This window comes from Eschrichtius robustus, chromosome 10 (genome assembly GCF_028021215.1).
Source record: "Eschrichtius robustus isolate mEscRob2 chromosome 10, mEscRob2.pri, whole genome shotgun sequence".
NCBI lineage: Eukaryota > Metazoa > Chordata > Mammalia > Artiodactyla > Eschrichtiidae > Eschrichtius > Eschrichtius robustus.
Genome location: NC_090833.1, coordinates 91,644,863 through 91,668,796, shown reverse-complemented (window position 1 = coordinate 91,668,796; position 23,934 = coordinate 91,644,863).

The following is a 23,934-nucleotide window of genomic DNA, read 5'->3' as shown; positions in this document are numbered from 1 at the left end:
ACATTCTGAAGTGTCACACACAAAACTGTGCTGTAGTGGAAGTTGCAGTGCAAGCTGCCTTTCTCCTTGAGATACGGTGACTTCAGGTATGAGGTCCTAGAAGGACTTGTAAGCAGAGAGTTTTTCTCAGTACCGCTCAGACTAGGGCAACTAGGACGACTTCCATGGTATGCTGGACTTGCTAGGACCGTGTTCATGAAGCCGTTGGTGAGCTGGGGATACCTAGCTCGCCCAAGGAAGAGGGCAGCGTGTGACTCTTCACTCGACCTACGCAGGGCCACCCTGAATGGCCTACGGGTCTGAGTGTGGCCCAGCAAGCCCAGGGGAGCCTGGGGGTACTCAGGGTCCTTGTACGGAAACGAGTGCTGCCGCGAGGGGTCTACGAGTCCTGAAAAGCTTAGTAGCGTTCAACTAAAGCAGAAGAGCGGCTAAGGCCTCAGGGAAGCTGCTGCACGCCTACTCCGCTGCATGGCATATCAGGGCCCTCCCTCGAAGCTAGGCCTCACTTTGAGTTTCCCTTTAGCTAGAGAACAGGACAGGATGAGCTCTGAGTCAGAAACTGGAATACGTGTTTCTTCGTGAAACCTCTTTTTCCCTCTCACAGCCATGCCTGTCGTGAGTATAAGCCCGACAGCAACAGTGTTTTTCAGTTAGCTTCTAGCTTCTAGGCGCTTATAAAAGGAGCTTTCATGATGGGACAGCAAGGCTAGCCCCATCAGGTCCTGTTTCCAGACTGACACACTGCACAAGTAGCTGTGGTTTCTAAGAGGTCAAAAGAGACCTAGCTACCTGCTTGGCTCTTCCCAGAATCAATTTTTCTGCACAGGGTGTTGTACGTGTAGTGAAGTGCCTAGACAGTAGACTGCCCTAGGTCTCTACGAGCCCTGTGCATGTCGCGAAGCCTGAAGTGTTACACAGACCACTGTGCTTTAGTGGAAGTTGGAATGCAAGCCGTCTTTCTCCTTGAGATAGGGTAACTTCAGGTATGAGGTCCTCGAAGGACTTCAAAGCAGAGAGTTTTACTCAGTACAGCTCAGAATCGGGTTGAGGAGGCAGACTTCCATGGTTTGCTGGCCTCGCTAGAGCCGTGTTCCTGAGGCTGATGGTGAGCTGAGGAAATCTGGCGTTCCCAAGAAAGAGTGCAGTTTGTTATCTTTCACTCGGCCTAAAAAGGGGCACACTGAAGGGCCTACGGGTCTGAGTGTGGCCCAGCAAGCCCAGGGGAGTCCTGGGGTACTCAGAGTTCTTGTACGGATATGAGTACTGACATGAGTGGGCCTGGAGTCCTGAGAAGAGTAGTACCTTTAAACTAATGCAGAACTGCGACTAAGGCCTCAAGGAAAATGCTGCACCACCACCCTTCTGGAGGGCAAATCAGAGCCTTAGGTCGAGGGTAGGGCGCACGCTGAGATTCCCCTTCGCTCTAGTGCAATGCAGGATATGCTCCCCACCAGGGCCTGGAAGCAGCACCCTCTTTCTTTCGAGAAAACTCATTTTCTTCCAGAGCCATGCCTGGAGTGAGGACAAGTCCGACAACCACAGTGTTTTTCAGGTAGCTTCAAGGCCGCATGAATGGAGCTTTCAAGACGGGAAAGCAAGGCTTGTCTCCTAAGGCCGCCATTTCCAGGCTGACACGCAGAAGAAGCATCTGTGGTTTCTAACAGGTCAAAGGAGACCTAGCTCCTCACTGGGTCCTTGGAGAATCCAGTTTTCTATGCAGGGTGTTCTGCGTGTAGCGAACTGCCTCAATGAAAGGATTCCCTAGGTGTCCTGGGCTCCTGGGCATCTTCCACAAGCCTGCGGCGTTACACCAGAAAGTGTGCTCTAGTTGCACTTGGACCACAAGCCGACTTTCTCCTAGAGGTTGGTTGACTTCAGCTAGGAGCTGGTAGAAGGAATTGTAAGCAAAGAGTTTTCCTCAGGACAGCTCGGACTACTGTAAGCAGGCAGACTTGCATGGCATGCTGCACCTACTACAACCGTGTTCCTGAGGCTGTTGGTGAGCTGAGGAAATCGAGCTCCCCCGAGGGAGCGTGCATCATGCTGCCCTTCACTCGGCACAGACACGGGTACTCCGAAGGGTCTACGTGTCTGAATGTTGATCTCCAACTCCGGAGAGCCTGGGGGGTACTCAGTGTCTTTGTACGGAAACGGGTTCAGACGCAATGGAGCAGGAGTCCTGAGAAGATTAGTACCGTTACACTAAGGCAGAAGTGCGACTAAGGCCTCATGGAAGCTGCGCACTCCTACCCTGCTGCCTGGCGTATCAGGGCCCTCCTTCGAAGCTAGGCCTCACTTTGAGATTCCCTTTAGCTAGAGAACAGGACAGGATGAGCTCTGACCGAGAAACTGGGATACCCTGTTTCTTCGTGAAACCGTTCTTTCCCTCTCACAGCCATGCCTGCCGTGAGTATAAGGCTGACAACCACAGTGTTTTTAAGGGAGCTTCAAGGCGCATAAGAGGAGCTTTCAAAGTGGGAAAACAAGGCCAGTCCCATCAGGCACCATCTCCAGGTTGACACGCAGCGTAAGTGTCTCTGGCATCTGGCAGGTCAAAAGAGACCTAGCTACCTCCCTGGCTCTTCCCTGATTCAACTTTTCTACCTAAGGTGCTCTGCGTGTAGCGAACTGCTTAGATGAAAGACTGCCCTAGGACTCCTAGGGTCCTGTGCCTCCCCCAACATTCTGAAGTGTCACACACAAAACTGTGCTGTAGTGGAAGTTGCAGTGCAAGCTGCCTTTCTCCTTGAGATACGGTGACTTCAGGTATGAGGTCCTAGAAGGACTTGTAAGCAGAGAGTTTTTCTCAGTATCGCTCAGACTAGGGCAACTAGGACGACTTCCATGGTATGCTGGACTTGCTAGGACCGTGTTCATGAAGCCGTTGGTGAGCTGGGGATACCTAGCTCGCCCAAGGAAGAGGGCAGCGTGTGACTCTTCACTCGACCTACGCAGGGCCACCCTGAATGGCCTACGGGTCTGAGTGTGGCCCAGCAAGCCCAGGGGAGCCTGGGGGTACTCAGGGTCCTTGTACGGAAACGAGTGCTGCCGCGAGGGGTCTACGAGTCCTGAAAAGCTTAGTAGCGTTCAACTAAAGCAGAAGAGCGGCTAAGGCCTCAGGGAAGCTGCTGCACGCCTACTCCGCTGCATGGCATATCAGGGCCCTCCCTCGAAGCTAGGCCTCACTTTGAGTTTCCCTTTAGCTAGAGAACAGGACAGGATGAGCTCTGAGTCAGAAACTGGAATACGTGTTTCTTCGTGAAACCTCTTTTTCCCTCTCACAGCCATGCCTGTCGTGAGTATAAGCCCGACAGCAACAGTGTTTTTCAGTTAGCTTCTAGCTTCTAGGCGCTTATAAAAGGAGCTTTCATGATGGGACAGCAAGGCTAGCCCCATCAGGTCCTGTTTCCAGACTGACACACTGCACAAGTAGCTGTGGTTTCTAAGAGGTCAAAAGAGACCTAGCTACCTGCTTGGCTCTTCCCAGAATCAATTTTTCTGCACAGGGTGTTGTACGTGTAGTGAAGTGCCTAGACAGTAGACTGCCCTAGGTCTCTACGAGCCCTGTGCATGTCGCGAAGCCTGAAGTGTTACACAGACCACTGTGCTTTAGTGGAAGTTGGAATGCAAGCCGTCTTTCTCCTTGAGATAGGGTAACTTCAGGTATGAGGTCCTCGAAGGACTTCAAAGCAGAGAGTTTTACTCAGTACAGCTCAGAGTCGGGTTGAGGAGGCAGACTTCCATGGTTTGCTGGCCTCGCTAGAGCCGTGTTCCTGAGGCTGATGGTGAGCTGAGGAAATCTGGCGTTCCCAAGAAAGAGTGCAGTTTGTTATCTTTCACTCGGCCTAAAAAGGGGCACACTGAAGGGCCTACGGGTCTGAGTGTGGCCCAGCAAGCCCAGGGGAGTCCTGGGGTACTCAGAGTTCTTGTACGGATATGAGTACTGACATGAGTGGGCCTGGAGTCCTGAGAAGAGTAGTACCTTTAAACTAATGCAGAACTGCGACTAAGGCCTCAAGGAAAATGCTGCACCACCACCCTTCTGGAGGGCAAATCAGAGCCTTAGGTCGAGGGTAGGGCGCACGCTGAGATTCCCCTTCGCTCTAGTGCAATGCAGGATATGCTCCCCACCAGGGCCTGGAAGCAGCACCCTCTTTCTTTCGAGAAAACTCATTTTCTTCCAGAGCCATGCCTGGAGTGAGGACAAGTCCGACAACCACAGTGTTTTTCAGGTAGCTTCAAGGCCGCATGAATGGAGCTTTCAAGACGGGAACGCAAGGCTTGTCTCCTAAGGCCGCCATTTCCTGGCTGACACGCAGAAGAAGCATCTGTGGTTTCTAACAGGTCAAAAGAGACCTAGCTCCTCACTGGGTCCTTGGAGAATCCAGTTTTCTATGCAGGGTGTTCTGCGTGTAGCGAACTGCCTCAATGAAAGGATTCCCTAGGTGTCCTGGGCTCCTGGGCATCTTCCACAAGCCTGCGGCGTTACACCAGAAAGTGTGCTCTAGTTGCACTTGGACCACAAGCCGACTTTCTCCTAGAGGTTGGTTGACTTCAGCTAGGAGCTGGTAGAAGGAATTGTAAGCAAAGAGTTTTCCTCAGGACAGCTCGGACTACTGTAAGCAGGCAGACTTGCATGGCATGCTGCACCTACTACAACCGTGTTCCTGAGGCTGTTGGTGAGCTGAGGAAATCGAGCTCCCCCGAGGGAGCGTGCATCATGCTGCCCTTCACTCGGCACAGACACGGGTACTCCGAAGGGTCTACGTGTCTGAATGTTGATCTCCAACTCCGGAGAGCCTGGGGGGTACTCAGTGTCTTTGTACGGAAACGGGTTCAGACGCAATGGAGCAGGAGTCCTGAGAAGATTAGTACCGTTACACTAAGGCAGAAGTGCGACTAAGGCCTCATGGAAGCTGCGCACTCCTACCCTGCTGCCTGGCGTATCAGGGCCCTCCTTCGAAGCTAGGCCTCACTTTGAGATTCCCTTTAGCTAGAGAACAGGACAGGATGAGCTCTGACCGAGAAACTGGGATACCCTGTTTCTTCGTGAAACCGTTCTTTCCCTCTCACAGCCATGCCTGCCGTGAGTATAAGGCTGACAACCACAGTGTTTTTAAGGGAGCTTCAAGGCGCATAAGAGGAGCTTTCAAAGTGGGAAAACAAGGCCAGTCCCATCAGGCACCATCTCCAGGTTGACACGCAGCGTAAGTGTCTCTGGCTTCTGGCAGGTCAAAAGAGACCTAGCTACCTCCCTGGCTCTTCCCTGATTCAACTTTTCTACCTAAGGTGCTCTGCGTGTAGCGAACTGCTTAGATGAAAGACTGCCCTAGGACTCCTAGGGTCCTGTGCCTCCCCCAACATTCTGAAGTGTCACACACAAAACTGTGCTGTAGTGGAAGTTGCAGTGCAAGCTGCCTTTCTCCTTGAGATACGGTGACTTCAGGTATGAGGTCCTAGAAGGACTTGTAAGCAGAGAGTTTTTCTCAGTACCGCTCAGACTAGGGCAACTAGGACGACTTCCATGGTATGCTGGACTTGCTAGGACCGTGTTCATGAAGCCGTTGGTGAGCTGGGGATACCTAGCTCGCCCAAGGAAGAGGGCAGCGTGTGACTCTTCACTCGACCTACGCAGGGCCACCCTGAATGGCCTACGGGTCTGAGTGTGGCCCAGCAAGCCCAGGGGAGCCTGGGGGTACGGTCCTTGTACGGAAACGAGTGCTGCCGCGAGGGGTCTACGAGTCCTGAAAAGCTTAGTAGCGTTCAACTAAAGCAGAAGAGCGGCTAAGGCCTCAGGGAAGCTGCTGCACGCCTACTCCGCTGCATGGCATATCAGGGCCCTCCCTCGAAGCTAGGCCTCACTTTGAGTTTCCCTTTAGCTAGAGAACAGGACAGGATGAGCTCTGAGTCAGAAACTGGAATACGTGTTTCTTCGTGAAACCTCTTTTTCCCTCTCACAGCCATGCCTGTCGTGAGTATAAGCCCGACAGCAACAGTGTTTTTCAGTTAGCTTCTAGCTTCTAGGCGCTTATAAAAGGAGCTTTCATGATGGGACGGCAAGGCTAGCCCCGTCAGGTCCTGTTTCCAGACTGACACACTGCACAAGTAGCTGTGGTTTCTAAGAGGTCAAAAGAGACCTAGCTACCTGCTTGGCTCTTCCCAGAATCAATTTTTCTGCACAGGGTGTTGTACGTGTAGTGAAGTGCCTAGACAGTAGACTGCCCTAGGTCTCTACGAGCCCTGTGCATGTCGCGAAGCCTGAAGTGTTACACAGACCACTGTGCTTTAGTGGAAGTTGGAATGCAAGCCGTCTTTCTCCTTGAGATAGGGTAACTTCAGGTATGAGGTCCTCGAAGGACTTCAAAGCAGAGAGTTTTACTCAGTACAGCTCAGAATCGGGTTGAGGAGGACAGACTTCCATGGTTTGCTGGCCTCGCTAGAGCCGTGTTCCTGAGGCTGATGGTGAGCTGAGGAAATCTGGCGTTCCCAAGAAAGAGTGCAGTTTGTTATCTTTCACTCGGCCTAAAAAGGGGCACACTGAAGGGCCTACGGGTCTGAGTGTGGCCCAGCAAGCCCAGGGGAGTCCTGGGGTACTCAGAGTTCTTGTACGGATATGAGTACTGACATGAGTGGGCCTGGAGTCCTGAGAAGAGTAGTACCTTTAAACTAATGCAGAACTGCGACTAAGGCCTCAAGGAAAATGCTGCACCACCACCCTTCTGGAGGGCAAATCAGAGCCTTAGGTCGAGGGTAGGGCGCACGCTGAGATTCCCCTTCGCTCTAGTGCAATGCAGGATATGCTCCCCACCAGGGCCTGGAAGCAGCACCCTCTTTCTTTCGAGAAAACTCATTTTCTTCCAGAGCCATGCCTGGAGTGAGGACAAGTCCGACAACCACAGTGTTTTTCAGGTAGCTTCAAGGCCGCATGAATGGAGCTTTCAAGACGGGAACGCAAGGCTTGTCTCCTAAGGCCGCCATTTCCTGGCTGACACGCAGAAGAAGCATCTGTGGTTTCTAACAGGTCAAAAGAGACCTAGCTCCTCACTGGGTCCTTGGAGAATCCACTTTTCTATGCAGGGTGTTCTGCGTGTAGCGAACTGCCTCAATGAAAGGATTCCCTAGGTGTCCTGGGCTCCTGGGCATCTTCCACAAGCCTGCGGCGTTACACCAGAAAGTGTGCTCTAGTTGCACTTGGACCACAAGCCGACTTTCTCCTAGAGGTTGGTTGACTTCAGCTAGGAGCTGGTAGAAGGAATTGTAAGCAAAGAGTTTTCCTCAGGACAGCTCGGACTACTGTAAGCAGGCAGACTTGCATGGCATGCTGCACCTACTACAACCGTGTTCCTGAGGCTGTTGGTGAGCTGAGGAAATCGAGCTCCCCCGAGGGAGCGTGCATCATGCTGCCCTTCACTCGGCACAGACACGGGTACTCCGAAGGGTCTACGTGTCTGAATGTTGATCTCCAACTCAGGAGAGCCTGGGGGGTACTCAGTGTCTTTGTACGGAAACGGGTTCAGACGCAATGGAGCAGGAGTCCTGAGAAGATTAGTACCGTTACACTAAGGCAGAAGTGCGACTAAGGCCTCATGGAAGCTGCGCACTCCTACCCTGCTGCCTGGCGTATCAGGGCCCTCCTTCGAAGCTAGGCCTCACTTTGAGATTCCCTTTAGCTAGAGAACAGGACAGGATGAGCTCTGACCGAGAAACTGGGATACCCTGTTTCTTCGTGAAACCGTTCTTTCCCTCTCACAGCCATGCCTGCCGTGAGTATAAGGCTGACAACCACAGTGTTTTTAAGGGAGCTTCAAGGCGCATAAGAGGAGCTTTCAAAGTGGGAAAACAAGGCCAGTCCCATCAGGCACCATCTCCAGGTTGACACGCAGCGTAAGTGTCTCTGGCTTCTGGCAGGTCAAAAGAGACCTAGCTACCTCCCTGGCTCTTCCCTGATTCAACTTTTCTACCTAAGGTGCTCTGCGTGTAGCGAACTGCTTAGATGAAAGACTGCCCTAGGACTCCTAGGGTCCTGTGCCTCCCCCAACATTCTGAAGTGTCACACACAAAACTGTGCTGTAGTGGAAGTTGCAGTGCAAGCTGCCTTTCTCCTTGAGATACGGTGACTTCAGGTATGAGGTCCTAGAAGGACTTGTAAGCAGAGAGTTTTTCTCAGTACCGCTCAGACTAGGGCAACTAGGACGACTTCCATGGTATGCTGGACTTGCTAGGACCGTGTTCATGAAGCCGTTGGTGAGCTGGGGATACCTAGCTCGCCCAAGGAAGAGGGCAGCGTGTGACTCTTCACTCGACCTACGCAGGGCCACCCTGAATGGCCTACGGGTCTGAGTGTGGCCCAGCAAGCCCAGGGGAGCCTGGGGGTACTCAGGGTCCTTGTACGGAAACGAGTGCTGCCGCGAGGGGTCTACGAGTCCTGAAAAGCTTAGTAGCGTTCAACTAAAGCAGAAGAGCGGCTAAGGCCTCAGGGAAGCTGCTGCACGCCTACTCCGCTGCATGGCATATCAGGGCCCTCCCTCGAAGCTAGGCCTCACTTTGAGTTTCCCTTTAGCTAGAGAACAGGACAGGATGAGCTCTGAGTCAGAAACTGGAATACGTGTTTCTTCGTGAAACCTCTTTTTCCCTCTCACAGCCATGCCTGTCGTGAGTATAAGCCCGACAGCAACAGTGTTTTTCAGTTAGCTTCTAGCTTCTAGGCGCTTATAAAAGGAGCTTTCATGATGGGACGGCAAGGCTAGCCCCGTCAGGTCCTGTTTCCAGACTGACACACTGCACAAGTAGCTGTGGTTTCTAAGAGGTCAAAAGAGACCTAGCTACCTGCTTGGCTCTTCCCAGAATCAATTTTTCTGCACAGGGTGTTGTACGTGTAGTGAAGTGCCTAGACAGTAGACTGCCCTAGGTCTCTACGAGCCCTGTGCATGTCGCGAAGCCTGAAGTGTTACACAGACCACTGTGCTTTAGTGGAAGTTGGAATGCAAGCCGTCTTTCTCCTTGAGATAGGGTAACTTCAGGTATGAGGTCCTCGAAGGACTTCAAAGCAGAGAGTTTTACTCAGTACAGCTCAGAATCGGGTTGAGGAGGACAGACTTCCATGGTTTGCTGGCCTCGCTAGAGCCGTGTTCCTGAGGCTGATGGTGAGCTGAGGAAATCTGGCGTTCCCAAGAAAGAGTGCAGTTTGTTATCTTTCACTCGGCCTAAAAAGGGGCACACTGAAGGGCCTACGGGTCTGAGTGTGGCCCAGCAAGCCCAGGGGAGTCCTGGGGTACTCAGAGTTCTTGTACGGATATGAGTACTGACATGAGTGGGCCTGGAGTCCTGAGAAGAGTAGTACCTTTAAACTAATGCAGAACTGCGACTAAGGCCTCAAGGAAAATGCTGCACCACCACCCTTCTGGAGGGCAAATCAGAGCCTTAGGTCGAGGGTAGGGCGCACGCTGAGATTCCCCTTCGCTCTAGTGCAATGCAGGATATGCTCCCCACCAGGGCCTGGAAGCAGCACCCTCTTTCTTTCGAGAAAACTCATTTTCTTCCAGAGCCATGCCTGGAGTGAGGACAAGTCCGACAACCACAGTGTTTTTCAGGTAGCTTCAAGGCCGCATGAATGGAGCTTTCAAGACGGGAACGCAAGGCTTGTCTCCTAAGGCCGCCATTTCCAGGCTGACACGCAGAAGAAGCATCTGTGGTTTCTAACAGGTCAAAAGAGACCTAGCTCCTCACTGGGTCCTTGGAGAATCCACTTTTCTATGCAGGGTGTTCTGCGTGTAGCGAACTGCCTCAATGAAAGGATTCCCTAGGTGTCCTGGGCTCCTGGGCATCTTCCACAAGCCTGCGGCGTTACACCAGAAAGTGTGCTCTAGTTGCACTTGGACCACAAGCCGACTTTCTCCTAGAGGTTGGTTGACTTCAGCTAGGAGCTGGTAGAAGGAATTGTAAGCAAAGAGTTTTCCTCAGGACAGCTCGGACTACTGTAAGCAGGCAGACTTGCATGGCATGCTGCACCTACTACAACCGTGTTCCTGAGGCTGTTGGTGAGCTGAGGAAATCGAGCTCCCCCGAGGGAGCGTGCATCATGCTGCCCTTCACTCGGCACAGACACGGGTACTCCGAAGGGTCTACGTGTCTGAATGTTGATCTCCAACTCAGGAGAGCCTGGGGGGTACTCAGTGTCTTTGTACGGAAACGGGTTCAGACGCAATGGAGCAGGAGTCCTGAGAAGATTAGTACCGTTACACTAAGGCAGAAGTGCGACTAAGGCCTCATGGAAGCTGCGCACTCCTACCCTGCTGCCTGGCGTATCAGGGCCCTCCTTCGAAGCTAGGCCTCACTTTGAGATTCCCTTTAGCTAGAGAACAGGACAGGATGAGCTCTGACCGAGAAACTGGGATACCCTGTTTCTTCGTGAAACCGTTCTTTCCCTCTCACAGCCATGCCTGCCGTGAGTATAAGGCTGACAACCACAGTGTTTTTAAGGGAGCTTCAAGGCGCATAAGAGGAGCTTTCAAAGTGGGAAAACAAGGCCAGTCCCATCAGGCACCATCTCCAGGTTGACACGCAGCGTAAGTGTCTCTGGCTTCTGGCAGGTCAAAAGAGACCTAGCTACCTCCCTGGCTCTTCCCTGATTCAACTTTTCTACCTAAGGTGCTCTGCGTGTAGCGAACTGCTTAGATGAAAGACTGCCCTAGGACTCCTAGGGTCCTGTGCCTCCCCCAACATTCTGAAGTGTCACACACAAAACTGTGCTGTAGTGGAAGTTGCAGTGCAAGCTGCCTTTCTCCTTGAGATACGGTGACTTCAGGTATGAGGTCCTAGAAGGACTTGTAAGCAGAGAGTTTTTCTCAGTACCGCTCAGACTAGGGCAACTAGGACGACTTCCATGGTATGCTGGACTTGCTAGGACCGTGTTCATGAAGCCGTTGGTGAGCTGGGGATACCTAGCTCGCCCAAGGAAGAGGGCAGCGTGTGACTCTTCACTCGACCTACGCAGGGCCACCCTGAATGGCCTACGGGTCTGAGTGTGGCCCAGCAAGCCCAGGGGAGCCTGGGGGTACTCAGGGTCCTTGTACGGAAACGAGTGCTGCCGCGAGGGGTCTACGAGTCCTGAAAAGCTTAGTAGCGTTCAACTAAAGCAGAAGAGCGGCTAAGGCCTCAGGGAAGCTGCTGCACGCCTACTCCGCTGCATGGCATATCAGGGCCCTCCCTCGAAGCTAGGCCTCACTTTGAGTTTCCCTTTAGCTAGAGAACAGGACAGGATGAGCTCTGAGTCAGAAACTGGAATACGTGTTTCTTCGTGAAACCTCTTTTTCCCTCTCACAGCCATGCCTGTCGTGAGTATAAGCCCGACAGCAACAGTGTTTTTCAGTTAGCTTCTAGCTTCTAGGCGCTTATAAAAGGAGCTTTCATGATGGGACGGCAAGGCTAGCCCCGTCAGGTCCTGTTTCCAGACTGACACACTGCACAAGTAGCTGTGGTTTCTAAGAGGTCAAAAGAGACCTAGCTACCTGCTTGGCTCTTCCCAGAATCAATTTTTCTGCACAGGGTGTTGTACGTGTAGTGAAGTGCCTAGACAGTAGACTGCCCTAGGTCTCTACGAGCCCTGTGCATGTCGCGAAGCCTGAAGTGTTACACAGACCACTGTGCTTTAGTGGAAGTTGGAATGCAAGCCGTCTTTCTCCTTGAGATAGGGTAACTTCAGGTATGAGGTCCTCGAAGGACTTCAAAGCAGAGAGTTTTACTCAGTACAGCTCAGAATCGGGTTGAGGAGGACAGACTTCCATGGTTTGCTGGCCTCGCTAGAGCCGTGTTCCTGAGGCTGATGGTGAGCTGAGGAAATCTGGCGTTCCCAAGAAAGAGTGCAGTTTGTTATCTTTCACTCGGCCTAAAAAGGGGCACACTGAAGGGCCTACGGGTCTGAGTGTGGCCCAGCAAGCCCAGGGGAGTCCTGGGGTACTCAGAGTTCTTGTACGGATATGAGTACTGACATGAGTGGGCCTGGAGTCCTGAGAAGAGTAGTACCTTTAAACTAATGCAGAACTGCGACTAAGGCCTCAAGGAAAATGCTGCACCACCACCCTTCTGGAGGGCAAATCAGAGCCTTAGGTCGAGGGTAGGGCGCACGCTGAGATTCCCCTTCGCTCTAGTGCAATGCAGGATATGCTCCCCACCAGGGCCTGGAAGCAGCACCCTCTTTCTTTCGAGAAAACTCATTTTCTTCCAGAGCCATGCCTGGAGTGAGGACAAGTCCGACAACCACAGTGTTTTTCAGGTAGCTTCAAGGCCGCATGAATGGAGCTTTCAAGACGGGAACGCAAGGCTTGTCTCCTAAGGCCGCCATTTCCTGGCTGACACGCAGAAGAAGCATCTGTGGTTTCTAACAGGTCAAAAGAGACCTAGCTCCTCACTGGGTCCTTGGAGAATCCACTTTTCTATGCAGGGTGTTCTGCGTGTAGCGAACTGCCTCAATGAAAGGATTCCCTAGGTGTCCTGGGCTCCTGGGCATCTTCCACAAGCCTGCGGCGTTACACCAGAAAGTGTGCTCTAGTTGCACTTGGACCACAAGCCGACTTTCTCCTAGAGGTTGGTTGACTTCAGCTAGGAGCTGGTAGAAGGAATTGTAAGCAAAGAGTTTTCCTCAGGACAGCTCGGACTACTGTAAGCAGGCAGACTTGCATGGCATGCTGCACCTACTACAACCGTGTTCCTGAGGCTGTTGGTGAGCTGAGGAAATCGAGCTCCCCCGAGGGAGCGTGCATCATGCTGCCCTTCACTCGGCACAGACACGGGTACTCCGAAGGGTCTACGTGTCTGAATGTTGATCTCCAACTCAGGAGAGCCTGGGGGGTACTCAGTGTCTTTGTACGGAAACGGGTTCAGACGCAATGGAGCAGGAGTCCTGAGAAGATTAGTACCGTTACACTAAGGCAGAAGTGCGACTAAGGCCTCATGGAAGCTGCGCACTCCTACCCTGCTGCCTGGCGTATCAGGGCCCTCCTTCGAAGCTAGGCCTCACTTTGAGATTCCCTTTAGCTAGAGAACAGGACAGGATGAGCTCTGACCGAGAAACTGGGATACCCTGTTTCTTCGTGAAACCGTTCTTTCCCTCTCACAGCCATGCCTGCCGTGAGTATAAGGCTGACAACCACAGTGTTTTTAAGGGAGCTTCAAGGCGCATAAGAGGAGCTTTCAAAGTGGGAAAACAAGGCCAGTCCCATCAGGCACCATCTCCAGGTTGACACGCAGCGTAAGTGTCTCTGGCTTCTGGCAGGTCAAAAGAGACCTAGCTACCTCCCTGGCTCTTCCCTGATTCAACTTTTCTACCTAAGGTGCTCTGCGTGTAGCGAACTGCTTAGATGAAAGACTGCCCTAGGACTCCTAGGGTCCTGTGCCTCCCCCAACATTCTGAAGTGTCACACACAAAACTGTGCTGTAGTGGAAGTTGCAGTGCAAGCTGCCTTTCTCCTTGAGATACGGTGACTTCAGGTATGAGGTCCTAGAAGGACTTGTAAGCAGAGAGTTTTTCTCAGTACCGCTCAGACTAGGGCAACTAGGACGACTTCCATGGTATGCTGGACTTGCTAGGACCGTGTTCATGAAGCCGTTGGTGAGCTGGGGATACCTAGCTCGCCCAAGGAAGAGGGCAGCGTGTGACTCTTCACTCGACCTACGCAGGGCCACCCTGAATGGCCTACGGGTCTGAGTGTGGCCCAGCAAGCCCAGGGGAGCCTGGGGGTACTCAGGGTCCTTGTACGGAAACGAGTGCTGCCGCGAGGGGTCTACGAGTCCTGAAAAGCTTAGTAGCGTTCAACTAAAGCAGAAGAGCGGCTAAGGCCTCAGGGAAGCTGCTGCACGCCTACTCCGCTGCATGGCATATCAGGGCCCTCCCTCGAAGCTAGGCCTCACTTTGAGTTTCCCTTTAGCTAGAGAACAGGACAGGATGAGCTCTGAGTCAGAAACTGGAATACGTGTTTCTTCGTGAAACCTCTTTTTCCCTCTCACAGCCATGCCTGTCGTGAGTATAAGCCCGACAGCAACAGTGTTTTTCAGTTAGCTTCTAGCTTCTAGGCGCTTATAAAAGGAGCTTTCATGATGGGACGGCAAGGCTAGCCCCGTCAGGTCCTGTTTCCAGACTGACACACTGCACAAGTAGCTGTGGTTTCTAAGAGGTCAAAAGAGACCTAGCTACCTGCTTGGCTCTTCCCAGAATCAATTTTTCTGCACAGGGTGTTGTACGTGTAGTGAAGTGCCTAGACAGTAGACTGCCCTAGGTCTCTACGAGCCCTGTGCATGTCGCGAAGCCTGAAGTGTTACACAGACCACTGTGCTTTAGTGGAAGTTGGAATGCAAGCCGTCTTTCTCCTTGAGATAGGGTAACTTCAGGTATGAGGTCCTCGAAGGACTTCAAAGCAGAGAGTTTTACTCAGTACAGCTCAGAATCGGGTTGAGGAGGACAGACTTCCATGGTTTGCTGGCCTCGCTAGAGCCGTGTTCCTGAGGCTGATGGTGAGCTGAGGAAATCTGGCGTTCCCAAGAAAGAGTGCAGTTTGTTATCTTTCACTCGGCCTAAAAAGGGGCACACTGAAGGGCCTACGGGTCTGAGTGTGGCCCAGCAAGCCCAGGGGAGTCCTGGGGTACTCAGAGTTCTTGTACGGATATGAGTACTGACATGAGTGGGCCTGGAGTCCTGAGAAGAGTAGTACCTTTAAACTAATGCAGAACTGCGACTAAGGCCTCAAGGAAAATGCTGCACCACCACCCTTCTGGAGGGCAAATCAGAGCCTTAGGTCGAGGGTAGGGCGCACGCTGAGATTCCCCTTCGCTCTAGTGCAATGCAGGATATGCTCCCCACCAGGGCCTGGAAGCAGCACCCTCTTTCTTTCGAGAAAACTCATTTTCTTCCAGAGCCATGCCTGGAGTGAGGACAAGTCCGACAACCACAGTGTTTTTCAGGTAGCTTCAAGGCCGCATGAATGGAGCTTTCAAGACGGGAACGCAAGGCTTGTCTCCTAAGGCCGCCATTTCCTGGCTGACACGCAGAAGAAGCATCTGTGGTTTCTAACAGGTCAAAAGAGACCTAGCTCCTCACTGGGTCCTTGGAGAATCCACTTTTCTATGCAGGGTGTTCTGCGTGTAGCGAACTGCCTCAATGAAAGGATTCCCTAGGTGTCCTGGGCTCCTGGGCATCTTCCACAAGCCTGCGGCGTTACACCAGAAAGTGTGCTCTAGTTGCACTTGGACCACAAGCCGACTTTCTCCTAGAGGTTGGTTGACTTCAGCTAGGAGCTGGTAGAAGGAATTGTAAGCAAAGAGTTTTCCTCAGGACAGCTCGGACTACTGTAAGCAGGCAGACTTGCATGGCATGCTGCACCTACTACAACCGTGTTCCTGAGGCTGTTGGTGAGCTGAGGAAATCGAGCTCCCCCGAGGGAGCGTGCATCATGCTGCCCTTCACTCGGCACAGACACGGGTACTCCGAAGGGTCTACGTGTCTGAATGTTGATCTCCAACTCAGGAGAGCCTGGGGGGTACTCAGTGTCTTTGTACGGAAACGGGTTCAGACGCAATGGAGCAGGAGTCCTGAGAAGATTAGTACCGTTACACTAAGGCAGAAGTGCGACTAAGGCCTCATGGAAGCTGCGCACTCCTACCCTGCTGCCTGGCGTATCAGGGCCCTCCTTCGAAGCTAGGCCTCACTTTGAGATTCCCTTTAGCTAGAGAACAGGACAGGATGAGCTCTGACCGAGAAACTGGGATACCCTGTTTCTTCGTGAAACCGTTCTTTCCCTCTCACAGCCATGCCTGCCGTGAGTATAAGGCTGACAACCACAGTGTTTTTAAGGGAGCTTCAAGGCGCATAAGAGGAGCTTTCAAAGTGGGAAAACAAGGCCAGTCCCATCAGGCACCATCTCCAGGTTGACACGCAGCGTAAGTGTCTCTGGCTTCTGGCAGGTCAAAAGAGACCTAGCTACCTCCCTGGCTCTTCCCTGATTCAACTTTTCTACCTAAGGTGCTCTGCGTGTAGCGAACTGCTTAGATGAAAGACTGCCCTAGGACTCCTAGGGTCCTGTGCCTCCCCCAACATTCTGAAGTGTCACACACAAAACTGTGCTGTAGTGGAAGTTGCAGTGCAAGCTGCCTTTCTCCTTGAGATACGGTGACTTCAGGTATGAGGTCCTAGAAGGACTTGTAAGCAGAGAGTTTGTCTCAGTACCGCTCAGACTAGGGCAACTAGGACGACTTCCATGGTATGCTGGACTTGCTAGGACCGTGTTCATGAAGCCGTTGGTGAGCTGGGGATACCTAGCTCGCCCAAGGAAGAGGGCAGCGTGTGACTCTTCACTCGACCTACGCAGGGCCACCCTGAATGGCCTACGGGTCTGAGTGTGGCCCAGCAAGCCCAGGGGAGCCTGGGGGTACTCAGGGTCCTTGTACGGAAACGAGTGCTGCCGCGAGGGGTCTACGAGTCCTGAAAAGCTTAGTAGCGTTCAACTAAAGCAGAAGAGCGGCTAAGGCCTCAGGGAAGCTGCTGCACGCCTACTCCGCTGCATGGCATATCAGGGCCCTCCCTCGAAGCTAGGCCTCACTTTGAGTTTCCCTTTAGCTAGAGAACAGGACAGGATGAGCTCTGAGTCAGAAACTGGAATACGTGTTTCTTCGTGAAACCTCTTTTTCCCTCTCACAGCCATGCCTGTCGTGAGTATAAGCCCGACAGCAACAGTGTTTTTCAGTTAGCTTCTAGCTTCTAGGCGCTTATAAAAGGAGCTTTCATGATGGGACGGCAAGGCTAGCCCCGTCAGGTCCTGTTTCCAGACTGACACACTGCACAAGTAGCTGTGGTTTCTAAGAGGTCAAAAGAGACCTAGCTACCTGCTTGGCTCTTCCCAGAATCAATTTTTCTGCACAGGGTGTTGTACGTGTAGTGAAGTGCCTAGACAGTAGACTGCCCTAGGTCTCTACGAGCCCTGTGCATGTCGCGAAGCCTGAAGTGTTACACAGACCACTGTGCTTTAGTGGAAGTTGGAATGCAAGCCGTCTTTCTCCTTGAGATAGGGTAACTTCAGGTATGAGGTCCTCGAAGGACTTCAAAGCAGAGAGTTTTACTCAGTACAGCTCAGAATCGGGTTGAGGAGGCAGACTTCCATGGTTTGCTGGCCTCGCTAGAGCCGTGTTCCTGAGGCTGATGGTGAGCTGAGGAAATCTGGCGTTCCCAAGAAAGAGTGCAGTTTGTTATCTTTCACTCGGCCTAAAAAGGGGCACACTGAAGGGCCTACGGGTCTGAGTGTGGCCCAGCAAGCCCAGGGGAGTCCTGGGGTACTCAGAGTTCTTGTACGGATATGAGTACTGACATGAGTGGGCCTGGAGTCCTGAGAAGAGTAGTACCTTTAAACTAATGCAGAACTGCGACTAAGGCCTCAAGGAAAATGCTGCACCACCACCCTTCTGGAGGGCAAATCAGAGCCTTAGGTCGAGGGTAGGGCGCACGCTGAGATTCCCCTTCGCTCTAGTGCAATGCAGGATATGCTCCCCACCAGGGCCTGGAAGCAGCACCCTCTTTCTTTCGAGAAAACTCATTTTCTTCCAGAGCCATGCCTGGAGTGAGGACAAGTCCGACAACCACAGTGTTTTTCAGGTAGCTTCAAGGCCGCATGAATGGAGCTTTCAAGACGGGAACGCAAGGCTTGTCTCCTAAGGCCGCCATTTCCTGGCTGACACGCAGAAGAAGCATCTGTGGTTTCTAACAGGTCAAAAGAGACCTAGCTCCTCACTGGGTCCTTGGAGAATCCACTTTTCTATGCAGGGTGTTCTGCGTGTAGCGAACTGCCTCAATGAAAGGATTCCCTAGGTGTCCTGGGCTCCTGGGCATCTTCCACAAGCCTGCGGCGTTACACCAGAAAGTGTGCTCTAGTTGCACTTGGACCACAAGCCGACTTTCTCCTAGAGGTTGGTTGACTTCAGCTAGGAGCTGGTAGAAGGAATTGTAAGCAAAGAGTTTTCCTCAGGACAGCTCGGACTACTGTAAGCAGGCAGACTTGCATGGCATGCTGCACCTACTACAACCGTGTTCCTGAGGCTGTTGGTGAGCTGAGGAAATCGAGCTCCCCCGAGGGAGCGTGCATCATGCTGCCCTTCACTCGGCACAGACACGGGTACTCCGAAGGGTCTACGTGTCTGAATGTTGATCTCCAACTCAGGAGAGCCTGGGGGGTACTCAGTGTCTTTGTACGGAAACGGGTTCAGACGCAATGGAGCAGGAGTCCTGAGAAGATTAGTACCGTTACACTAAGGCAGAAGTGCGACTAAGGCCTCATGGAAGCTGCGCACTCCTACCCTGCTGCCTGGCGTATCAGGGCCCTCCTTCGAAGCTAGGCCTCACTTTGAGATTCCCTTTAGCTAGAGAACAGGACAGGATGAGCTCTGACCGAGAAACTGGGATACCCTGTTTCTTCGTGAAACCGTTCTTTCCCTCTCACAGCCATGCCTGCCGTGAGTATAAGGCTGACAACCACAGTGTTTTTAAGGGAGCTTCAAGGCGCATAAGAGGAGCTTTCAAAGTGGGAAAACAAGGCCAGTCCCATCAGGCACCATCTCCAGGTTGACACGCAGCGTAAGTGTCTCTGGCTTCTGGCAGGTCAAAAGAGACCTAGCTACCTCCCTGGCTCTTCCCTGATTCAACTTTTCTACCTAAGGTGCTCTGCGTGTAGCGAACTGCTTAGATGAAAGACTGCCCTAGGACTCCTAGGGTCCTGTGCCTCCCCCAACATTCTGAAGTGTCACACACAAAACTGTGCTGTAGTGGAAGTTGCAGTGCAAGCTGCCTTTCTCCTTGAGATACGGTGACTTCAGGTATGAGGTCCTAGAAGGACTTGTAAGCAGAGAGTTTGTCTCAGTACCGCTCAGACTAGGGCAACTAGGACGACTTCCATGGTATGCTGGACTTGCTAGGACCGTGTTCATGAAGCCGTTGGTGAGCTGGGGATACCTAGCTCGCCCAAGGAAGAGGGCAGCGTGTGACTCTTCACTCGACCTACGCAGGGCCACCCTGAATGGCCTACGGGTCTGAGTGTGGCCCAGCAAGCCCAGGGGAGCCTGGGGGTACTCAGGGTCCTTGTACGGAAACGAGTGCTGCCGCGAGGGGTCTACGAGTCCTGAAAAGCTTAGTAGCGTTCAACTAAAGCAGAAGAGCGGCTAAGGCCTCAGGGAAGCTGCTGCACGCCTACTCCGCTGCATGGCATATCAGGGCCCTCCCTCGAAGCTAGGCCTCACTTTGAGTTTCCCTTTAGCTAGAGAACAGGACAGGATGAGCTCTGAGTCAGAAACTGGAATACGTGTTTCTTCGTGAAACCTCTTTTTCCCTCTCACAGCCATGCCTGTCGTGAGTATAAGCCCGACAGCAACAGTGTTTTTCAGTTAGCTTCTAGCTTCTAGGCGCTTATAAAAGGAGCTTTCATGATGGGACGGCAAGGCTAGCCCCGTCAGGTCCTGTTTCCAGACTGACACACTGCACAAGTAGCTGTGGTTTCTAAGAGGTCAAAAGAGACCTAGCTACCTGCTTGGCTCTTCCCAGAATCAATTTTTCTGCACAGGGTGTTGTACGTGTAGTGAAGTGCCTAGACAGTAGACTGCCCTAGGTCTCTACGAGCCCTGTGCATGTCGCGAAGCCTGAAGTGTTACACAGACCACTGTGCTTTAGTGGAAGTTGGAATGCAAGCCGTCTTTCTCCTTGAGATAGGGTAACTTCAGGTATGAGGTCCTCGAAGGACTTCAAAGCAGAGAGTTTTACTCAGTACAGCTCAGAATCGGGTTGAGGAGGACAGACTTCCATGGTTTGCTGGCCTCGCTAGAGCCGTGTTCCTGAGGCTGATGGTGAGCTGAGGAAATCTGGCGTTCCCAAGAAAGAGTGCAGTTTGTTATCTTTCACTCGGCCTAAAAAGGGGCACACTGAAGGGCCTACGGGTCTGAGTGTGGCCCAGCAAGCCCAGGGGAGTCCTGGGGTACTCAGAGTTCTTGTACGGATATGAGTACTGACATGAGTGGGCCTGGAGTCCTGAGAAGAGTAGTACCTTTAAACTAATGCAGAACTGCGACTAAGGCCTCAAGGAAAATGCTGCACCACCACCCTTCTGGAGGGCAAATCAGAGCCTTAGGTCGAGGGTAGGGCGCACGCTGAGATTCCCCTTCGCTCTAGTGCAATGCAGGATATGCTCCCCACCAGGGCCTGGAAGCAGCACCCTCTTTCTTTCGAGAAAACTCATTTTCTTCCAGAGCCATGCCTGGAGTGAGGACAAGTCCGACAACCACAGTGTTTTTCAGGTAGCTTCAAGGCCGCATGAATGGAGCTTTCAAGACGGGAACGCAAGGCTTGTCTCCTAAGGCCGCCATTTCCTGGCTGACACGCAGAAGAAGCATCTGTGGTTTCTAACAGGTCAAAAGAGACCTAGCTCCTCACTGGGTCCTTGGAGAATCCACTTTTCTATGCAGGGTGTTCTGCGTGTAGCGAACTGTCTCAATGAAAGGATTCCCTAGGTGTCCTGGGCTCCTGGGCATCTTCCACAAGCCTGCGGCGTTACACCAGAAAGTGTGCTCTAGTTGCACTTGGACCACAAGCCGACTTTCTCCTAGAGGTTGGTTGACTTCAGCTAGGAGCTGGTAGAAGGAATTGTAAGCAAAGAGTTTTCCTCAGGACAGCTCGGACTACTGTAAGCAGGCAGACTTGCATGGCATGCTGCACCTACTACAACCGTGTTCCTGAGGCTGTTGGTGAGCTGAGGAAATCGAGCTCCCCCGAGGGAGCGTGCATCATGCTGCCCTTCACTCGGCACAGACACGGGTACTCCGAAGGGTCTACGTGTCTGAATGTTGATCTCCAACTCAGGAGAGCCTGGGGGGTACTCAGTGTCTTTGTACGGAAACGGGTTCAGACGCAATGGAGCAGGAGTCCTGAGAAGATTAGTACCGTTACACTAAGGCAGAAGTGCGACTAAGGCCTCATGGAAGCTGCGCACTCCTACCCTGCTGCCTGGCGTATCAGGGCCCTCCTTCGAAGCTAGGCCTCACTTTGAGATTCCCTTTAGCTAGAGAACAGGACAGGATGAGCTCTGACCGAGAAACTGGGATACCCTGTTTCTTCGTGAAACCGTTCTTTCCCTCTCACAGCCATGCCTGCCGTGAGTATAAGGCTGACAACCACAGTGTTTTTAAGGGAGCTTCAAGGCGCATAAGAGGAGCTTTCAAAGTGGGAAAACAAGGCCAGTCCCATCAGGCACCATCTCCAGGTTGACACGCAGCGTAAGTGTCTCTGGCTTCTGGCAGGTCAAAAGAGACCTAGCTACCTCCCTGGCTCTTCCCTGATTCAACTTTTCTACCTAAGGTGCTCTGCGTGTAGCGAACTGCTTAGATGAAAGACTGCCCTAGGACTCCTAGGGTCCTGTGCCTCCCCCAACATTCTGAAGTGTCACACACAAAACTGTGCTGTAGTGGAAGTTGCAGTGCAAGCTGCCTTTCTCCTTGAGATACGGTGACTTCAGGTATGAGGTCCTAGAAGGACTTGTAAGCAGAGAGTTTTTCTCAGTACCGCTCAGACTAGGGCAACTAGGACGACTTCCATGGTATGCTGGACTTGCTAGGACCGTGTTCATGAAGCCGTTGGTGAGCTGGGGATACCTAGCTCGCCCAAGGAAGAGGGCAGCGTGTGACTCTTCACTCGACCTACGCAGGGCCACCCTGAATGGCCTACGGGTCTGAGTGTGGCCCAGCAAGCCCAGGGGAGCCTGGGGGTACTCAGGGTCCTTGTACGGAAACGAGTGCTGCCGCGAGGGGTCTACGAGTCCTGAAAAGCTTAGTAGCGTTCAACTAAAGCAGAAGAGCGGCTAAGGCCTCAGGGAAGCTGCTGCACGCCTACTCCGCTGCATGGCATATCAGGGCCCTCCCTCGAAGCTAGGCCTCACTTTGAGTTTCCCTTTAGCTAGAGAACAGGACAGGATGAGCTCTGAGTCAGAAACTGGAATACGTGTTTCTTCGTGAAACCTCTTTTTCCCTCTCACAGCCATGCCTGTCGTGAGTATAAGCCCGACAGCAACAGTGTTTTTCAGTTAGCTTCTAGCTTCTAGGCGCTTATAAAAGGAGCTTTCATGATGGGACGGCAAGGCTAGCCCCATCAGGTCCTGTTTCCAGACTGACACACTGCACAAGTAGCTGTGGTTTCTAAGAGGTCAAAAGAGACCTAGCTACCTGCTTGGCTCTTCCCAGAATCAATTTTTCTGCACAGGGTGTTGTACGTGTAGTGAAGTGCCTAGACAGTAGACTGCCCTAGGTCTCTACGAGCCCTGTGCATGTCGCGAAGCCTGAAGTGTTACACAGACCACTGTGCTTTAGTGGAAGTTGGAATGCAAGCCGTCTTTCTCCTTGAGATAGGGTAACTTCAGGTATGAGGTCCTCGAAGGACTTCAAAGCAGAGAGTTTTACTCAGTACAGCTCAGAATCGGGTTGAGGAGGACAGACTTCCATGGTTTGCTGGCCTCGCTAGAGCCGTGTTCCTGAGGCTGATGGTGAGCTGAGGAAATCTGGCGTTCCCAAGAAAGAGTGCAGTTTGTTATCTTTCACTCGGCCTAAAAAGGGGCACACTGAAGGGCCTACGGGTCTGAGTGTGGCCCAGCAAGCCCAGGGGAGTCCTGGGGTACTCAGAGTTCTTGTACGGATATGAGTACTGACATGAGTGGGCCTGGAGTCCTGAGAAGAGTAGTACCTTTAAACTAATGCAGAACTGCGACTAAGGCCTCAAGGAAAATGCTGCACCACCACCCTTCTGGAGGGCAAATCAGAGCCTTAGGTCGAGGGTAGGGCGCACGCTGAGATTCCCCTTCGCTCTAGTGCAATGCAGGATATGCTCCCCACCAGGGCCTGGAAGCAGCACCCTCTTTCTTTCGAGAAAACTCATTTTCTTCCAGAGCCATGCCTGGAGTGAGGACAAGTCCGACAACCACAGTGTTTTTCAGGTAGCTTCAAGGCCGCATGAATGGAGCTTTCAAGACGGGAACGCAAGGCTTGTCTCCTAAGGCCGCCATTTCCTGGCTGACACGCAGAAGAAGCATCTGTGGTTTCTAACAGGTCAAAAGAGACCTAGCTCCTCACTGGGTCCTTGGAGAATCCACTTTTCTATGCAGGGTGTTCTGCGTGTAGCGAACTGCCTCAATGAAAGGATTCCCTAGGTGTCCTGGGCTCCTGGGCATCTTCCACAAGCCTGCGGCGTTACACCAGAAAGTGTGCTCTAGTTGCACTTGGACCACAAGCCGACTTTCTCCTAGAGGTTGGTTGACTTCAGCTAGGAGCTGGTAGAAGGAATTGTAAGCAAAGAGTTTTCCTCAGGACAGCTCGGACTACTGTAAGCAGGCAGACTTGCATGGCATGCTGCACCTACTACAACCGTGTTCCTGAGGCTGTTGGTGAGCTGAGGAAATCGAGCTCCCCCGAGGGAGCGTGCATCATGCTGCCCTTCACTCGGCACAGACACGGGTACTCCGAAGGGTCTACGTGTCTGAATGTTGATCTCCAACTCAGGAGAGCCTGGGGGGTACTCAGTGTCTTTGTACGGAAACGGGTTCAGACGCAATGGAGCAGGAGTCCTGAGAAGATTAGTACCGTTACACTAAGGCAGAAGTGCGACTAAGGCCTCATGGAAGCTGCGCACTCCTACCCTGCTGCCTGGCGTATCAGGGCCCTCCTTCGAAGCTAGGCCTCACTTTGAGATTCCCTTTAGCTAGAGAACAGGACAGGATGAGCTCTGACCGAGAAACTGGGATACCCTGTTTCTTCGTGAAACCGTTCTTTCCCTCTCACAGCCATGCCTGCCGTGAGTATAAGGCTGACAACCACAGTGTTTTTAAGGGAGCTTCAAGGCGCATAAGAGGAGCTTTCAAAGTGGGAAAACAAGGCCAG